Here is a 20,396-nt window from a genome sequence, read left to right on the forward strand (position 1 = left end):
AAAATAGGATTTTTATAACAGCTTACCTGTAAAATCCTTTTCTTGGAGTACATCATGGGACACAGAGGTCCCTCCCCTCTTGTTGGGATATATGTATATTGCTTTGCTACAAAAACTGAGGTACTCCCGGTATGGGAGGGGTTATATAGGGAGGCAACTTCCTGTCTTGGGTGTGCCAGTGTCCATCACCTGAAGGTGGCCTGTAACCCACATAGTAATTACTATGGCTGCTCTGTGTCCCATGATGTACTCCAAGAAAAGGATTTTACAGGTAAACTGTTTTAAAAATCCTATTTACTCCTTTTCATTACAGTTGCCAATTTACTAGTGTTTCTCAGCACATTTGATGCTGCACTTAGTTTAGCGCCCCCCCGGTGTGTCCTCTTGGTTCTGCAGGTGTATCCATCCACCCAATGTTTCATTCCTGGTGTGAGGTTCTCTGTTGTTGTGAGACTGTCCATCGGAAACCCTTACTATGTGATGAACCTGATTTAACTGTCACAATGTGAGTTGCCATTTGTCTTTTCCCCACAATAAGCCTGTTAATATACTACACTCAGATTGTGCCCTGCTGTTCTTCTTATCTGTTTTCATAGAGATACTTCAGTCCCTTCAGAGGTTCTGCATCTGGTGCATTGAGATCAGCAGGAAGTTACCCTGAATGCTCCAGTTGGACTCTATGAACTTTTTGCTGTTCTGTATAGACATTTATATACACACAATACTTATTGTTCCATATACCCCATTACTACAGGAGAGGAGCCGGTACAACTGTGCCAGGCTGAAGGGGAGGCCAGAGGGAGGATTATAAAAAATGTTGTCTGGATTGCGACTTTAAATGATAAAGTAGTAAGCACGGGTCTAAAAGTATAGAAGACACTTACTCTGGTATATGCCAAACCCACTTCTCATGAGGCATCTGTTCTGATCCTTTGTACAGTTTTGCACTGGAAGGCAATATCTTCTCCCAGTACAGCATCCCTTATAGCACTGCAGAGCCTCACCTAGAAGAAGATATATAGAGATTAGCAACACACAGACAGGGAGCCTCTAACCTCTTCTATTGACAACACACTGCCTCTCATCCACTGACATCCCAAGCCCCGCCCAGGACTATAGAACACCTCCACCTAATGGTACCCGAAGGAGAGAACTTGTAGACGCATTGTCCTAATCAGCGAAAAATGTGTTTTGCCTGGGGGGGGTACCCCATAGCAAGCTACCTTCCCCACACTGGGGGCATATGGCCAGGTATGATTGGAGGGAGATGTTCACCCCTCTCTTTCCTAGCTATCCAGTCTGCATGGGTCTGGTGCAGATCTTTGAAGGAGACCCCACTCTTTTTGCCATGATTTTTGTGTGGGGCTTCCCCACTAAAATCCATACCAGGCCAAGGAGGAACCCCATGCCAAATTTTTCCTTTTTTTCTCATCTATGATACGGGTCTGGTATGGATGAATGCAATCTGTCATTCTGCCAGCAATTTAACCACTTGACCTCCGGAAGGTTTTACCCCCTTTATGAATAGGGCATGTTTTGCTATTCAGCACTGCGCTACTTGATAGCTGGTAATTGCTCGGTCATGCAACACTGTACCCAAATAAGATTTATATTATTATTCACCCAAATAAAACTTTCTTTTGGTGGTATTTGATCACCACCATTTTTTTTTTTTATCTTTTTGAGATAAAAACAAAAAAAGAATGAACATTTTAAAAAAAATGATATTTTCTTCTTTCTCTTAGAAAACATATCCAATAGAAACAAATTTCTTCATAGATTTAGGCCAAAATGTATTCTGCTACATGTCTTTGGTAAAAAAAAATCACAATAAGTGTATATTGATTGGGTTGTGTGAAAGTTATATCGTCTACAAACCATACAGAGCCTTGAAAAGGTATTCATATCCCTTGAAATTTTCCACATTTTGTCATGTTACAACCAAAAACATAAATGTATTTTATTGGGATTTTATGTGATAGACCAACACAAAGTGGCACATAGTTGTGAAGCAGAAGGAAAATGATAAATGATATAAATAAATATGTGAAAAGTGTGGGGGGGGGTATTTGTATGGCGCCCCCCTGAGTCAATACTTTGTAGAACCCCCTTTCTCTGCAATTACAGCTGCAAGTCTTTTTGGGGATGTCTCTACCAGCTTTGCACATCTAGAGAGGGACATTTCTGCCCATTCATCTTCTTTGTAAAATATCTCAAGCTCTGTCAGATTGGATGGAGAGTGTCTGTGAACAGCAATTTTCAAGTCTTGCCACAAATTCTCAATGTGATTTAGGTCTGGACTGTGACTGGGCCATTCTAACACATGAATATGGTTTGATGTAAACCATTCCATTGTAGCTCTGGCTGTTTTGTGTCGTTGTCCTGCTGGAAGGTGAACCTCCCCCCGGTCTCAAGTCTTTTGCAGACTCTAAAAGGTTTTCTTCTAAGATTGTCCTGTATTTGGCTCCATCCATCTTCTCATCAACTCTGACCAGCTTCCCTGTCCCTGCTGAAGAAAAGTATCCCCACCACATGATGCTGCCACCACCATGTTTCACGGTGGGGATGGTGTGTTCAGGGTGATGTGCAGTGTTAGTTTTCTGCCACACATTTTTGCTTTTAGGCCAAAGTTTAATTTTGGTCTCATCTGACCAGAGCACCTTCTTCCACATGTTTGCTGTGTCCTCCACATGGCTTCTTACAAACTGAAAATGAGACTTCTTATGACTTTGTTTCACCAATGTCTTTCTTCTTGTCACTCTTCCATAAAGGGCAGATTTGTGGAGAACACGACTAATAGTTGTCCTGTGGACAGATTCTCCTACCTGAGCTGTGGATCTCTGCAGCTCCTCCAGAGTTACCATGGACCTCTTGGCTCTTCTCTGATGAATGCTCTCCTTGCCCGGCTGGTCAGTTTAGGTTGACGGCCATGTCTTGGTGGGTTCGCAGTTGTGTGATACTCTTTCCATTTTCCGATGATGGATTGAACAGAGCTCCGTGAGATGTTCAAAGCTTGGGAAATTTTTTTATAACCTAACCCTGCTTTATACTTCTCCACAACTTTATCCCTGACCTGTCTGGTGTGTTCCTTGGCCTTCATGATGCTATTTGTTCACTAAGGTTCTCTGGGGGCTTCACAGAACAGCTATATTTATACTGAGATTAAAAGACACACAGGTGGACTCTATTTACTAATTAGGTGACTTCTGAAGGCAATTAGTTCCACTGGATTTTAGTTAGGGGTATCAGAGTAAAGGGGACTGAATACAAATGCCCCCCCCCCACACTTTTCACATATTTATATGTAAAATATTTTGAAAAACATTTAATTTTCCTTCCACTTCACAATTATTTGTCACTTTGTCACATAAAATCCCAACAAAATACATTTACGTTTGTTGTTGTAACATGACAAAATGTGGAAAATTTCAAGGGGTATGAATACTTTAAGGCACTGTATATACTGGAATTTACACAGTTATGGATCTGCACGATTCTGGCTAAAATGAGAATCACAATTTTCTTGCTTAGAATAAAGATCACGATTCTCTTACGATTCTCGTGGCGTATCATCATCTTTCACATTATACAAAAAAATTGGACTAATTTTTTGTTTCGTTTTTTTTTTTTAATTTTTAACCACTTCCCGCCTGGCCCATAGCAGATGACGGCCGGGCGGTGGTTCAGTTATCCTGAATGGGCATCATATGACGTCCAGCAGGATAACATGCCGGCGTGTGCCCACGGGGGCGCGCATCGCGGCGATTGGTGGAGCGGTGTGTCAGTCTGATACACCGCTACACCGGTGGAGGCTCTTTACCACGTGATCAGCCGTGTCCAATCACGGCTGATCATGATGTGAATAGGAAGAGCCGTTGATCGGCTTTTCCTTACTCACGTCTGACAGATGCTAGTAGAGAGACGATCGGCGGCTCTCCTGACAGGGGGGGTCTGCGCTGATTGTTTATCAGTGCAGCCCCCCTTCAGATAACCACACTGGACCACCGGGGATGCCACTAGGACCACCAGGGAAGGGGGCAACATGTGGATGGCCAGTTATGTACCCAATGGCCATCCACATGTGCCCAATGTGCCCAGTCAGTGCCCAATCTGTGCCAATCAGTGCCCACAAATGGGCACTGATTGTCACCATTATATTGCAATGATGCCCAGCAATGCCACCCTTTGGGGCATCATTGCCACCAATCAGTGTCATCAGTGCCACCCATCAGCGTCCATCGGTGCCACCTGTCATTACCTATTCGTGCCCATCAGTGCCCACCTATCTGTGCCTATCCGTGCCACCTATCAGTGCCACCCATAAGTACCATCCGTGCCACCCATAAGTAACCATCAATGCCACCTACAAGTGCCCATTAGTGCCGCCTATGAGTGCCCATCAGTGCCACCTATTAGTGCCCATCAGTGCCGCCTATCAGTGCCCATCATCAGTGCCTGTCAGTGCCACCTCATCAGTGCCACCTCATTGATGCCACCTCATTGGTGCCCATCAATGCCGTCGTATCAGTGCCCATTAGTGCAGCCATATCAGTGCCCGTCATTGAAGAAGAAAACGTACTTATTTACAAAAATTTTTAACAGAAACAAAGAAAAACTTGTTTTTTTTCTAAATTTTCGGTATTTTTTTATTTGTTGCGCAAAAAATAAAAACCGCAGAGGTGATCAAATACCACCAAAAAAAAGCTCTATTTGTGGGAACAAAATGATAAAAAAAATTGTTTGAGTACAGTGTAGCATGACCGCGCAATTGTCATTCAAATTGCGGCAGCGCTGAAAGCTGAAAATTGGCCTGGGCGGGAGGGTGTCTAAGTGCCTGGTATTGAAGTGGTTAAAGTGTATTTTTTCCAAAAATATTGCGTTTGAAAGACCGCTGCACAAATACAGTGTGACATAAAAAAATTGCAACAACTGCCATTTTAGTCTCTAGGGTCTCTGCTAAAAAAATATGTATAATGTTTGGGGGTTCTAAGTAATTTTCTAGCAAAAAAGTACTGATTTTAATTGATAAGCAACAAAAGTCAGAAGATGTTTAGTCTTTAAGTCTTTAAGATCTACATAGAGACGTTCTTTCCTTTGATCTTTAAAAGAACAAAATGTTACAATATTTCTCTTTATCTCGCCTGAGCGATGTTGTGATAAACTTGTCTGTTTTTTTTTCTTGTCAGCTGTGGGCTGGAGCAGAGAACTCTCTGCGCTGAATCGGGAAAATGCTGTGATAAGATCACGGGGGGGTAGAATCACAATCTCTATTACTTAACGATTAATCGTGCAGCTCTAAACAGTGATATACACTATACTGTAATAATGGTGATCAGTGAATTAGAGTGTAACTATGATAGTGTGGTGGACGATCCGCCACTAACAGACACTATCTGGGAGGGTCACTAACTGACACTGACATTGATAGTGACACTAATACAGTGATCAGTGCTAATACTGTATACTGTCACTGTACTAATGACACTGGTTTGGAAGGGGGTAACATCTATCCTAACATCTGAAATTGGATCTCCTGTTGTTTGACCCTTATGGGAATGCCTTATTGACCCTCTGTAACCAAAGGGTCCCTGTCATCAGGTGAGAGGCCACTCAGTGTATCGGTGTTGGGCACACTCATCAATCACTTTATTGGCATGCTGTCACGTGTGGTGGAAACTCACTGAACAACTTGGACATTATTATTATTACTGCTTTATTTTTATTTATGAATCACAGGACTATATGTCATGTTATATTGAAGGACTACATGTTTTTTAATTCTATTGACATCTCCGCATCTTGTCCCTGGAAGTTTTATTTTATTTTATTTTTAGCGCTGCACCTTCTTTTATACATTTGAACTAAGGGATTTGATTGTTTGACCCTGGTGTTCAGCTGCTTTGTAGTTTTTGCATATACGCGCTGATTTATTTATATTTTATAATGCATTGTTATACACTGGACTCTAGGATAGTAAGACAAAATGTATAATATGGAAATGTTCTTACTTACCATGGATGAAGAGGAGCCCCAGGATTAGGAGAGTGATCACAGCTTTCATCATGATGTTCTGCAAGCTCTGCTATGAACTGTGTAGTGGCCCCGGGTCCCTATATTGATAGGACTGGGGGGTGGAGCTATGTCACTGCTGGTCACATTTCAGAACTTGCTTTTCTTTTTTTTGCACAGGTCCTGTTGGCAATATTTGATCAATATTGCTAATCAGAATCTGTTCACTTCCTGAGACAGTACAATGATTCCTCTGTAGTAAGGGAAGCATGGAGAAGGTACTGGTCATTATTCCAGAAGGAATGTTCTGTATTCTGGAACATGGTTGTGTTTAAGTTTCCATTCCAGAACAAGTGAGGTTAGGAAAATTACAACGTGCATTAGAGGAGTGCACAGTGTATGACAAGAGGAAATGTGTGTAGGAGAGAAGTGCAGAAGGTATGAGAGTGGGCAGTATATACAGGAGAGGAGTGTGGAGGGTATGACAGGTGGCAGTATATACAGGAGAGGAGTATGAAGGGTATGACAGTGGGCAGTATATACAGGAGAGAAGTGCAGAAGGTATGACAGTGGCCAGTATATACAAGAGAGGAGTATGGAGGATATGAGAGTGAGCAATTTGTACAGGAGAGGAGTGTGGAGGGTATGACAGTGGGCAGTATGTACAGTAGAGGAGTGTGGAGGGTATGACAGGTGGCAGTATATACAGGAGAGAAGTGTGGAGGGTTTGACAGAGGGCAGTATGTAGAGGAGAGGAATGTGAAAGGTATGATAGTGGGCAAAATGTACAGGAGAGGAGTGTGGAGGGTATGACAGTGGTCAGCACATAGAGGAGAGGGGTGTGGAGGGGATGGCAGTGCAGCAGTATGTACAGGAGAGGAGTGTGAAGGGTATGACAGTGGGCAGGAGGGGCGTTGCCAGGTGGCAAAAAGACCAGGGGCTTCAGCCCGAAGTCCAAGCCAAGCCTGAGGGGGTTAGGCGTGGTGTATGTGATGCAGGCTTTTTTTTGGCTGGGCCGTAACCTACCTGACCTACCTACACTGACAGTAGTGACCTACCTATACTGACCTACCTACACTGACAGTAGTGACCTACCTACACTGACCTACCTACACTGACAGTAGTGACCTACCTACACTGACCTACCTACACTGACCTACCTAACCTGCATACACTGGCCTACCTGACCTACATACACTGACCTACCTGACCTACATATACTGACCTACATATACTGACCTACCTACACTGACAGTAGTGACCTACCTACACTGACCTACCTACACTGACAGTAGTGACCTACCTACACTGATCTACCTACACTGACCTACCTGACCTACATACACCGATCTACCTACACTGACAGTAGTGACCTACCTACACTGACAGTGGTGACTTACCTACACTGACCTACCTACACTGACATTTACATATGCTGTCTGACCTACCTCAGCTCAACCGTGGTGTGCAGTGTCACAGCGGGCAGGCAGTAAGTAAGTTGTCAGAGGAGGAGCCAATGAGGAGAGGAGAGCCGAGCGGGATGTGGCACGGCAGCCGCATTGTAATTCCCGCCTTCTGGAGCCTGCAGTGCCTATGATAGATGTCACATGTCCCACGGCCCCACCATTGGACCAGTGGGACGTCCATCATAGGCGTTGCAGGCTCCAGAAGGCAGGACCTGCTATGGCACTCGGCCGCACTCGGCAGGACTCGGCCGCACTCGGGCCACACTGATCTGTCCATCAGCGCAACGCCTATGATGGACCATCAATCCTAGGATCATGTGCGGCGGGCGGGATCATGTGTGACGTGACAATGAACGCACACTCCGTTCACGTGACCAGGCGCCGGGCGCTTGCTTATCCTCGCTCATGCGCAGTGCGGCACCGCACTTTCATTGGGTACTCGGGGCTAATAATGTTATAATAAATGGCCGAGACTCGGGGCTTTTCGGGGTCACATTCGGGGCTTCAGCCACCCCTAGTCACCCCAGACGCCCCTGGTGGGCAGTATGTTCAGGAGAAGAGTGTGGAGGGTATGCAGCTGGTAGTATGTAAAGGAGAAGAGTGTGGATGATATAAAAGGGGGCAATATGTACATGAGAGGAGTGTGGAGGGAATGACAGTTTGTCAAATAAAGTGAAAAGTGAAAAAAATAACATAGATACATCAGTAGAGCAAACAGACCGAAGATCATTCATTTTGTATCCATTTGATAATTAACTGTAGTGTCTTTACGTAAAAGAATAAGAACAATGTCTAATCGCAGATCATTAATTTTAGACTCACAGTCACTTTCTGTCATGGAGGAGTCTTCCTCAATAGAGCTGGGTGGTTCTTCTGCTGCTGCTGTGGTTTGTTTAAATGATGCCACCATATTACTCCTGTTGTGTGTTATAACGCTTATGATCTTCCTCTTTGGTATGTCCAACTCGTGCAATCATTTGTCCACACAGTGAACTGTGCAGTGTGTGGGTGGACTTTGGGCTACTTGTTCTCAACAACAGGAAAGTAGCATACAGTTATAGCAAGGAATGAAGCTGTGATTCAAAAAAAAAATTGTAATGGAACTTGGTTTTACAGAGTAAAGACGTTATATATAATGATTAAATCTGTGTCTGTGTAGTTTGTTCAAACCATAAATAACAAGTTTTGAAATTCTATAGGAATGCTTAAATAATGTATCATTTAGGTAAAAACATTAGATTTTAGTTGACTAAAATGATTTTGCCAAACTTAACAATGGATTTTATGAATACATAAGCTAATCCAAATAAACATGTACAGAACATCCCATAACAGTTTGTGCCCAAGGCAGACAGAAACAATAAAACAATGGGATAGAGCCACTTAACAATAAACACATAACAACCCCACCTCAAACTATCTAGCAATGGTCTATGAGTAGGGATGAGCCGTACACCCCCCAGTTCAGTTTGCGGCAGAACATGCAGACAAAAATTTGTGCAAACTCATGAACACCGTTAAAGTCTATTGGACTCGAACGTGAAAAATCAAAAGTGCTAATTTTAAAGGCTAATATGCAAGTTATTGTCATAAAAAGTGTTTGGGGGACCCGGGTCCTGCCCCAGGGGACATGGATCAATGCATAAAAAGTTTTAAAAACTAATGTTTTTCCGGGAGCAGTGATTTTAATAATGCTTAAAGTGAAACAATAAAGGTGAAATCCTTTAAATATTGTGCCTGGGGGGTGTCTATAGTATGCCTGTAAAGTGGCACGTGTTTCCCGTGCTTAGAACAGTCCCTGCACAAAATGACATTTCTAAAGGAATAAGAGTAATTTAACCACTTGCCGACCGCCTCACGCATATATACGTGAGCAGAATGGCACGGGCAGGCAAAATCACGTACCCATACGTGATTGCCTTCCCGCGGGCGGGGGGTCCGATCGGACACCCCCCCGGTGCCAGCGGCGGTCGGCATTCGGCTAGGAGCGATGAGAGACGAGGGGGAGACCATTCGATCGTGGCCCCCCCCCTCGCGATCGCTCCCAGCCAATGAGGAACATCCCCTGCCTGTGTATAGTACACACAGGCAGAGGATGTGATGTCATCTCTCCTCGGCTCGGCAGTTTCCGTTCTAGCGCCGAGGAGAGAAGACATGTAAGTGCACCAACACACACACACACAGTAGAACATGCCAGGCACACAAAACACCCCCAATCCCCCCCCGATCCCCCCCCAATCATCCCCCCCCTCCCTGTAACACTGACACCAAGCAGTATTTTTTTTTTCTGATTACTGCAGGGTGTCAGTTAGTGACAGTTACTGTGGTAGGACAGTGAGTGTTACCCCCCTTTAGGTCTAGGGTACCCCCCTAACCCCCCTAATAAAGTTTTAACCCCTTGATCACCCCCTGTCACCAGTGTCACTAAGCGATCATTTTTCTGATCGCTGTATTAATGTCGCTGGTGACGCTAGTTAGGAACGTAAATATTTAGGTTCGCCGTCAGCGTTTTATAGCGACAGGGACCCCCATATACTATCTAATAAATGTTTTAACCCCTTGATTGCCCCCTAGTTAACCCTTTCACCACTGATCACCGTATAACCGTTACGGGTGACGCTGGTTAGTTGGTTTATTTTTCATAGTGTCAGGGCACCCGCCGTTTATTACCGAATAAAGGTTTAGCCCCCTGATCGCCCGGCGGTGATATGCATCACCCCAGGCAGCGTCAGATTAGCGCCAGTACCGCTAACACCCACGCACGCAGCATACGCCTCCCTTAGTGGTATAGTATCTGATCAGATCAATACCTGATCCGATCAGATCTATACTAGCGTCCCCAGCAGTTTAGGGTTCCCAAAAATGCAGTGTTAGTGGGATCAGCCCAGATACCTGCTAGCACCTGCGTTTTGCAACTCCACCCAGCCCGGCCCAGCCCACCCAAGTGCAGTATCGATCGATCACTGTCACTTACAAAACGCTAAACGCATAACTGCAGCGTTCGCAGAGTCAGGCCTGATCCCTGTGATCGCTAACAGTTTTTTTGGTAGCGTTTTGGTGAACTGGCAAGCACCAGCGGCCTAGTACACTCCGGTCATAGTCAAACCAGCACTGCAGTAACACTTGGTGACGTGGCGAGTCCCATAAATGCAGTTCAAGCTGGTGAGGTGGCAAGCACAAGTAGTGTCCCGCTGCCACCAAAAAGACAAACACAGGCCCGTCGTGCCCATAATGCCCTTCCTGCTGCATTCGCCAATCCTAATAGGGAACCCACCACTTCTGCAGCGCCCGTACTTCCCCCATTCACATCCCCAACCAAATGCAGTCGGCTGCATGAGAGGCATTTTCTTTATGTCCTCCCGAGTACCCCTACCCAACGAACCCCCCCAAAAAAGATGTTGTGTCTGCAGCAAGCGCGGATATAGGCGTGACACCCGTTATTATTGTCCCTCCTGTCCTGACAATCCTGGTCTTTGCATTGGTGAATGTTTTGAATGCTACCATTCACTAGTTGAGTATTAGCGTAGGGTACAGCACTGAACAGACTAGACACACTTTCACAGGGTCTCCCAAGATGCCATCACATTTTGAGAGACCCGAACCTGGAACCGGTTACAGTTATAAAAGTTAGTTACAAAAAAAAGTGTAAAAAAAAAAAACAAAAAAAAACACATACAAAAATATAAAATAAAAAAAAATAGTTGTCGTTTTATTGTTCTCTCTCTCTCTATTCTCTCTCTATTGTTCTGCTCTTTTTTACTGTATTCTATTCTGCAATGTTTTATTGTTATTATGTTTTATCATGTTTGTTTTTCAGGTCTGCAATTTTTTATACTTTACTGTTTACTGTGCTTTATTGTTAACCATTTTTTTGTCTTCAGGTACGCCATTCACGACTTTGAGTGGTTATACCAGAATGATGCCTGCAGGTTTAGGTATCATCTTGGTATCATTCTTTTCAGCCAGTGGTCGGCTTTCATGTAAAAGCAATCCTAGTGGCTAATTAGCCTCTAGACTGCTTTTACAAGCAGTGGGAGGGAATGCCCCCCCCCACCGTCTTCCGTGTTTTTCTCTGGCACTCCTGTCTCAACAGGGAACCTGAGAATGCAGCCGGTGCTTCAGCCAGCTGACCATAGAGCTGATCAGAGACCAGAGTGGCTCCAAACATCTCTATGGCCTAAGAAACCGGAAGCTACGAGCATTTTATGACTTAGATTTTGCCGGATGTAAACAGCACCATTGGGAGATTGGGAAAGCATTTTCTCACACCGATCTTGGTGTGGTCAGATGCTTTGAGGGCAGAGGAGAAATCTAGGGTCTAATTTTTTCAAAAAAGAGTACCTGTCACCACCTATTGCTATGATAGGGGATATTTACATTCCCTGAGATAACAATAAAAATGATTAAAAAAAAAATATATAAAACAGTTTAAAAATAAGATAAAAAAGCAAAAAAATAATAAAGAAAAAAAAAAAAAAAAAAAAGCACCCCTGTCCCCCCTGCTCTCGCGCTAAGGCGAACGCAAGCGTCGGTCTGGCGTCAAATGTAAACAGCAATTGCACCATGCATGTGAGGTATCACCGCGAAGGTCAGATCGAGAGCAGTAATTTTAGCAGTAGACCTCCTCTGTAAATCTAAAGTGGTAACCTGTAAAGGCTTTTAAAGGCTTTTAAAAATGTATTTAGTTTGTCGCCACTGCACGTTTGTGCGCAATTTTAAAGCATGTCATGTTTGGTATCCATGTACTCGGCCTAAGATCATCTTTTTATTTCATCAAACATTTGGGCAATATAGTGTGTTTTAGTGCATTCAAATTTAAAAAAGTGTGTTTTTTCCCCAAAAAATGCATTTGAAAAATCGCTGCGCAAATACTGTGTGAAAAAAAAAAATGAAACACCCACCATTTTAATCTGTAGGGCATTTGCTTTAAAAAAATATATAATGTGTGGGGGTTCAAAGTAATTTTCTTGCAAAAAAAAATAATTTTTTCATGTAATCAAAAAGTGTCAGAAAGGGCTTTGTCTTCAAGTGGTTAGAAGAGTGGGTGATGTGTGACATAAGCTTCTAAATGTTGTGCATAAAATGCCAGGACATTTCAAACCCCCCCCAAATGACCCCATTTTGGAAAGTAGACACCCCAAGCTATTTGCTGAGAGGCATGTCAAGTCCATGGAATATTTTATATTGTGACACAAGTTGCGGGAAAGAGACAATTTTTTTTTTTTTTTTTGCACAAAGTTGTCACTAAATGATATATTGCTCAAACATGCCATGGGAATATGTAAAATTACACCCCAAAATACATTCTGTTGCTTCTCCTGAGTACGGGAATACCACATGTGTGGGACTTTTTGGGAGCCGCACACGGGACCCCGAAAACCAAGCACCGCCTTCAGGCTTTCTAAGGGCGTAAATTTTTGATTTCACTCTTCACTGCCTATCACAGTTTCGGAGGCCATGGAATGCTCAGGTGGCAAAAAAAAACCCCCAAATGACCCCATTTTGGAAAGTAGACATCCCAAGCTATATGCTGAGAGGTATAGTGAGTATTTTGCAGACCTCACTTTTTGTCACAAAGTTTTGAAAATTGAAAAAAGAAAAAAAAAATTTTTTTCTTGTCTTTCTTTACTTTCAAAAACAAATGAGAGCTGCAAAATACTCACCATGCCTCTCAGCAAATAGCTTGGGGTGTCTACTTTCCAAAATGGGGTCATTTGGGGGGGGTTTGTGCCACCTGGGCATTCCATGGCCTCCGAAACTGTGATAGGCAGTGAAGAGTGAAATCAAAAATTCACGCCCTTAGAAATCCTGAAGGCTGTGATTGGTTTTCAGGGCCCCGTACGCGGCTAGGCTCCTAAAAAGTCCCACACATGTGGTATCCCCATACTCAGGAGAAGCAGCTAAATGTATTTTGGGGTGCAATTCCACATATGCCCATGGCCTGTGTGAGCAATATATAATTAAGTGACAACTTTGTGCAAAAAAAAAATTTGTCACTTTCCCGCAACTTGTGTCAAAATATAAAACATTCCATGGACTCAACATGCCTCAAAGCAAATAGCTTGGGGTGTCTACTTTCCAAAATGGGGTCATTTGGGGGGGGTTTATGCCATCTGGGCATTTTATGGCATTCAAAACTGTGATAGGTAGTGAGGAGTAAAATCAAAAATGTACGCCCTTAGAAATCCTGAAGGCAGTGATTGGTTTTCGGGGCCCCGTACGCAGGCTAGGCTCCCAAAAAGTCCCACACATGTGGTATCCCCATACTCAGGAGAAGCAGCTAAATGTATTTTGGGGTGCAATTCCACATATGCCCATGGCCTGTGTGAGCAATATATCATTTAGTGACAACTTTTTGTAATTTTTTTTTTTTTTTTCTTTTTTGTCATTATTCAATCACTTGGGACAAAAAAAATTAATATTCAATGGGCTCAACATGCCTCTCAGCAATTTCCTTGGGGTGTCTACTTTCCAAAATGTGGTCATTTGTGGGGGTTTTGTACTGCCCTGCCATTTTAGCACCTCAAGAAACGACATAGGCAGTCATAAATTAAAGGCTGTGTAAATTCCAGAAAATGTACCCTAGTTTGTAGGCGCTATAACTTTTGCGCAAACCAATAAATATACACTTATTGACATTTTTTTTACCAAAGACATGTGACCGAATACATTTTGGCCTAAATGTATGACTAAAATTGAGTTTATTGGATGTTTTTTAGAACAAAAAGTAGAAAATATCAATTTTTTTCAAAATTTTCGGTCTTTTTCCGTGTATAGCGCAAAAAATAAAAATGGCAGAGGTGATCAAATACCATCAAAAGAAAGCTCTATTTGTGGGAAGAAAAGGACGCAAATTTCGTTTGGGTACAGCATTGCATGACCGCGCAATTAGCAGTTAAAGCGACGCAGTGCCAAATTGTAAAAAGTGCTCTGGTCAGGAAGGGGGTAAATCCTTCCGAGGCTGAAGTGGTTAAAACTGCTTGCGGCTGTAATGTAATGTCTGGTCCCCGCAATATAGATGAAAATCATTGAGAAAAATGGCATGGGTAACCCCCCAGCCCATTACCTGGGCCTTTGGGTCTGGTATGGATATTAAGGGGAACCCTGCACCCAAATTACAAAAAAAAGGCGTGGGGCCACCAGGCCCTATATACTCTGCACAGCAGTGTACAGGTGGTCCCCGGGTTACAACCAAGATAGGGACTGTAGGTTTGTTCTTAAGTTGAATCTGTTTGTAATTTGGAACAGGTACATTTTTTAAGTGTATCTCCAGCCAAAAAAATCTATTTTTAAGCTTTTTGGATAACATAGGGAAGGGTTATCACCCCTGTAACATTTGTTTTGCTGTCTGTGCCCCTGTTCAGAAGATTTCACCTCACTTTCTGTCCCAATGACAATTGGATTTTGAAAATTTGGGGTTATTAGGGAAACAAGGATTGGTGATAAAGCATCAGCGGAGACACCTTTTTTCCCATAATAACTCTTACAGGAGAGAATTTTCCTTCCTAGGGGTAGATTTCCTCTCACTTCCTGTTGTCTCCCTCTGTTTGTAAGAAGGAGTCGTTTGCAAGTCGGATGTTTGAAAATAGGGGACCGCCTGTATATACTATACGGCCTGCCCTATACACTCTGTGGAAAATTGGGCCTTAGATTTTGTTGGAACCAGAACACTGTAAACTCTCACAGTTACTCTTGGTGGGTGCTGGAACGGGCCCTGCTGTGAAATATTATATCAAGAATTGTAATTACATGCCACTGTTAAACAGGGGCAGAAAAATTGGGCCTTTGGTGGTGGTAATGATGGTGCCACAATAATGTAAGCTCTCACAGTTACTCTTGGTGGGTTCTGGAATGGGCCCTGCTGTGAAATATTATATCAAGAATTGTAATTACATGCCCCTATTAAACAGGGGCAGAAAAATTGGGCCTTAGGCATTGGTGGTGATGGTGGCACAACACTGTAAAGCCTCACAGATACTCTTGTTGAGCACAGAAACGGGCCCTGCTGTGAAATATTAGAGCAAAAATTGCATGTCACTGGGCCCTGCTATGGAACGGGCCCCGCTGTGAAAATATTATATCAAGAATTGTGATTACATGCCACTGTTAAACAGGGGCAGAAAAATTGGGCTTTAGGCGGTGGTGTTGGCACAACACTGTAAAGCCTCACAGATACTCTTATTGAGCACAGGAACAAGCCCTGCTGTTAAATATTTGATCAAACATTGTAATTACACACCCCTTTTAAACAGGGGCAGAAAAATTGGGCCTTAGGCAGTGGTGGTGGTGAACTGAACCAAAAATATTCTTAGAAGCTATCATCATGAAGATTGAGGAGGAATTATTATTATTATTATTAATATTATACAGGATTTATATAGCGCCAACAGTTTGAGCAGCGCTTTACAACATGGGGGCAGACAGTACACTTACAATACAAATCAATACAGGAGGGATCAGAGGGCCCTGCTCATTAGACCTTACAATCTAGAAGGGATGGTCAAGTGGAAACAAAAGGTAATAACTGTGGGGGATGAGCTGATGGAAAAAATGAAAATACAGTTGTTATGTGTGGGTAGGATAGGCTTCTCTGAAGAGAAGGGTTTTCAGGGATGGTCTGAAAGCTAATAAATTAGGAGATAAGCGAACAGATTGGGGTAGGGCATTCCATAGGATTGCAGAGGCTTTGGAAAAGGATTGGAGGCGAGCATGGGAGGAGGTGACAAGGGAGCTAGAGAGCAGGAGGTCTTGAGAGGAAGGAAGAGAGCGAGTAGGTTGGTATTTAGAGACTAAGCTAGTGATGTAGCTGGGGGTGAAATTGTGGATGGCTTTGTACGTAGTTGTTAGAATTTTGAATTTAATTCTTTGGAGGGAGGGATGGAGGGATTGACAGAGAGGAGTGGCAGACACAGAGCGATTGGTAAGGTGGATGAGTCTGGCAGCGGCATTCATAATGGATTGAAGAGGTGATAGACTATGTAGAGGTAAGCCAATGAGGAGGGAGTTGCAGTAGTCGAGGCGAGAGATGACCAGCCAGTGAATTAAGAGCTTTGTTGTGTCATTGGTTAGAAAGGGGCGTATTTTGGAGATGTTTCGGAGGTTGAGGCGGCAGGATTTGGACAGTGATTGGATGTGTTGCTTGAAGGAGAGTTCAGAGTCTAGGACTACACCTAGAACCTTGGCATGTGGGGATGGGCTTATAGTTGTGCCATCGATTTTGACAGAGAGATCAGGGGAAGAGGCATATGGGGGAGGAAAAATTATAAGTTTGGTTTTGGCTAGATTGAGTTTGATGAAGTGGTGTGACATCCAGACTGATATATCTGATAGTAAATTAGTGATACGTGAGGAGACAGAGGGAGTGACCTGAGGGGTAGAGAAATAGATTTGGGTGTCATCAGCAAAGAGGTGGTATTGGAAGCCATGGGAGGCTATCGGTTGACCCAGGGAGGCGGTGTAGCTTGAAAATAGTAGAGGTCCAAGAACAGAACCCTGAGGGACCCCAACAGAGAAAGGAAGAGGAGAGGAGGAAGTAGAGTTATAAGAAACGCTTAAGGTTTAGTAGGAAGATAAGTAGGATAAGTAGGAAGAGAACCAGCAAAGTGTACAGTCACGGAGACCAAAGCTGTGTAATTTTTTGAGGAGGAGGGGGTGGTCAACCGTATCAAAGGCAGCAGAGAGGTCCAGGAGTAGGAGTACAGAATAGTGTTGACTGGTTTTGGCCGTTAGTAGATCGTTTGTTAGTTTTAGGAGAGCAGTTTCTGTGGAGTGTTGAGGACAAAATCCAGACTAAAGGGGATCAAGAAGGCCATTATCAGCGGGGTGGATGCTCAGTCAGTTGTAGACCAGACGTTCGAGGAGTTTGGATAAGAAGGGGAGCAAGGAGATGGGGCGTAGGTTGTTAAGATTGGATGGGTCCAGTGAGGGCTTTTTAAGTATGGGTCTGACAAGTGCATGTTTTAGAGAGTTAGGGAAGATGCCAGAAGAGAGGGAGAGATTGAAGATGTGGGTTAGAGAGTATAGCATAGGGCCAGAGGGTGAACGTAGCATTTGTGAGGGAACAGGATCCAGAGGGCAGGTGGTAAGGTGGACATTAGCAAGTAGTTTAGCAACTTTGTCTGTAGTGGTGGGGTTGAAAGAGGGAAATAATGATTGTGCCTGTGGGCATGAAGTGTAAAGCGTGGATTGTGTCGGCACAGTAGAGATCTAAGCGCGAATAGTATCAATCTTCTGTTTGAAGTGATTGGCGATCTCCTAGGCAGTGAGTGAGTTGGCGGGTGGAGGTGGTAGAAGAGGAAATAGAGAGTTGAAAGTGGAGAAGAGTTGACGGGGACAGGATGATAAGTTGCTAATGAGAGTGGTAAAATAGGTCTGCTTGGCAGAGAGGAGGCTGGGATTGTATTTTTGGAGGGCAGATTTATATTGGTTGAAATCTCTCTGGGACTTAGTCTTACGCCACAGGCGCTCAAGAGCACGATTACGTTTTTTCAGACTTCTAGTATCATCTGTTTGCCAAGGTTGAAGGGGTCTGGGCTTGATTCTGTGTGCCAGTGAGTTCAGTGAGGCTAGAAGTGAAGCGTTGTACACAGAAGTGGCTAGGTTGGTGCAGGATAGGGGTGAGATTTTGTCGTAGAGGTTGTTGATAACAGAGTAGAGAAGAGAAGGGTTGAGATGACGTAGGTTTCTGCTGGTAACTTTAAGGTGGTTGGAGGGAGAGGAGGTGAAGGAAAGGGAGAGAGTGAAACTAATAAGGTGGTGATCAGAGAGAGGCAATGGATAGTTAGAGAGGTTGCATGGAGTGCAAAGGTGAGAGAACACGAGGTCAAGGATATTGCCTTCTGAGTGAGTTGGAGCATGTATCCACTGCTTCAGGTCAAAGGAGGATGTTAGGCTAAAAAGTTTGGAAGTGGAAGGAGTGTTAGCATTAATAGGGATGTTGAAGTCCCTGAGAATGATTGTGGGGATTTCAGAAGAAAGAAAGTGGGGTAGCCAGGCAGAGAAGTCTTCAAGAAAGGTTGATACTGGTCCAGGGGGCCTGTAGATCACAGCTATCCTTAGAGAAATTGGAGTGAAAAGACAAATGCAGTGTGCTTCGAAAGAGGAGAGTGACAGAGAGGGAGGTGGCTGAAGTACCTGAAAAGTGCTATGTGGGGCTAGAAGGATTCCGACACCTCCTCCCTTAGGAATAGGATAATCACTCAGCATAATAGGATAGTTACTCAGCATATGCAGTTTTCAAGGGATCCCACATCCATAGAAAAATCAATCGGTTACATCAGCATCAGGTGATTGGTAGCTAGTGATCCAAGACTGATTAATTTTTATGAATGTGAGCTGATCAACAAAGTCTGTGGACAGGCACACTCTGTGATCGGTTACAAAGCCTCCAGCAGCACTGAATGTGCGTTCAGAAAGAATGCTGGATGCAGGACAGGCCAGTAGCTCAATGCATATTGAGCAAGCTCTGGCCAGTGGTCCATCCTCAAGACCCAGTAACCCAGTGGATGTTCTATTGGAAAGGTCTCCAAGTCTGATGTTGCCCCTAGATATTCCTGCACCATGTAATTCAGATGCTGGCATTGGTTGCTGGAACCGATCAGACCTTGGCGCTGAGGACTGAAGAATTGTCTGAAGGCATCGGTCAGCCAGCCACCTTCTCCACCGTTCTTTCTGTGACTGAACGAAGCCTCAGCAACACGTTGTTCAGCACCAGGAAGTTGTAACCTCCCAGGCTCTGGAAACGCATTGCACAAACTTTTCTGCAAGGCCTCCCCAAGATGTTTCATCCTCAGCCCCCTCTGCGAAGGCTGGATAAGTTCTGCAACCTTACCCTTGTAACGTGGGTCAAGAGGGGTTGCCAGCCAATAATGATCCCTCTCCTTGATACCACGAATCCTAGGGTCCTTTTGCAGGCTTTGCAGGATCAGGGAGGCCATGCAGCATAAGTTTGTAGAGGCATTCGATCCTGAGTCCTCTGAGTAACTAAGGATCACATAATCCTCAACTACCTCCTCCCAGCCACGTACAACCCCATGGGTTTCTGGGGACTAAAAACGATCCCTTGAAGACTGCTGCTGATGCTGAGTGTTATCCTCCACCTCCATGCTGACACAATCCTCCTCCTCTTCTTTTTTCTGTGTGATCACTGGGCCCGCAGGAATACTATCAAGGGGACCTTGAGAGGTAAGGAAGTCCTCCTCTTCCTCCCACTGTTCTGCCTCAAGTGCCCCGTCCATTATTCCACGAAGCGTGTGCTCCAACAGGAAGACAAGAGGGACAGTATCACTGATGCATGCACTGTCACTGCTCACCATCCTCGTGGCCTCCTCAAATGGTGACAGGACAGTGCATTCATCCTTGATCAATAGCCACTGGCGTGGCGAAAAAAAGCCCAGCTCCCCTGACCCTGTCCTGGTGCCATACTCACACAGGTACTTATTGATGGCCCTCTGCTGCGTGTGCAGCCGCTGTAGCATTGCCAACATTGAGTTCCACTTGGTGGACATGTCACAAATGAGACGGTTCTTGGGCAAGTTGCATTCCCTTTGAAGGTCAGCCAGCCGAGCACTGGCATTAAATGACCGGCGGAAATGACCACAGACTTTCCTGGCCTGCCTCAAGAGATCCTGTAAGCCCGGGTACCTGCTCAAGAACCGCTGCACCACCAAATTCAGGGCGTGAGTCAAACAGGGAACATGGGTCAAGTGTCCCTGTCAGAGGGCGGAGAGGAGGTTGGTGCCATTGTCGCATACAACCATTCCTGGCTGAAGCTGGTGGGGTGTCTACTACCTCTGAGCCTGCCCCTGCAGAGCTGCCAGAATCTCTGCCCCAGTGTGGCTTCTGTCCCCTAAGCAGACCAACTCAAGCACCACATGGTATCTTTTTGCCTGAGTGCATGTGTAGCCCCTTGAACACCTACGG

Source organism: Aquarana catesbeiana, linkage group LG07 (genome assembly GCF_042186555.1).
Source record: "Aquarana catesbeiana isolate 2022-GZ linkage group LG07, ASM4218655v1, whole genome shotgun sequence".
NCBI classification, from domain to species: Eukaryota; Metazoa; Chordata; class Amphibia; order Anura; family Ranidae; genus Aquarana; species Aquarana catesbeiana.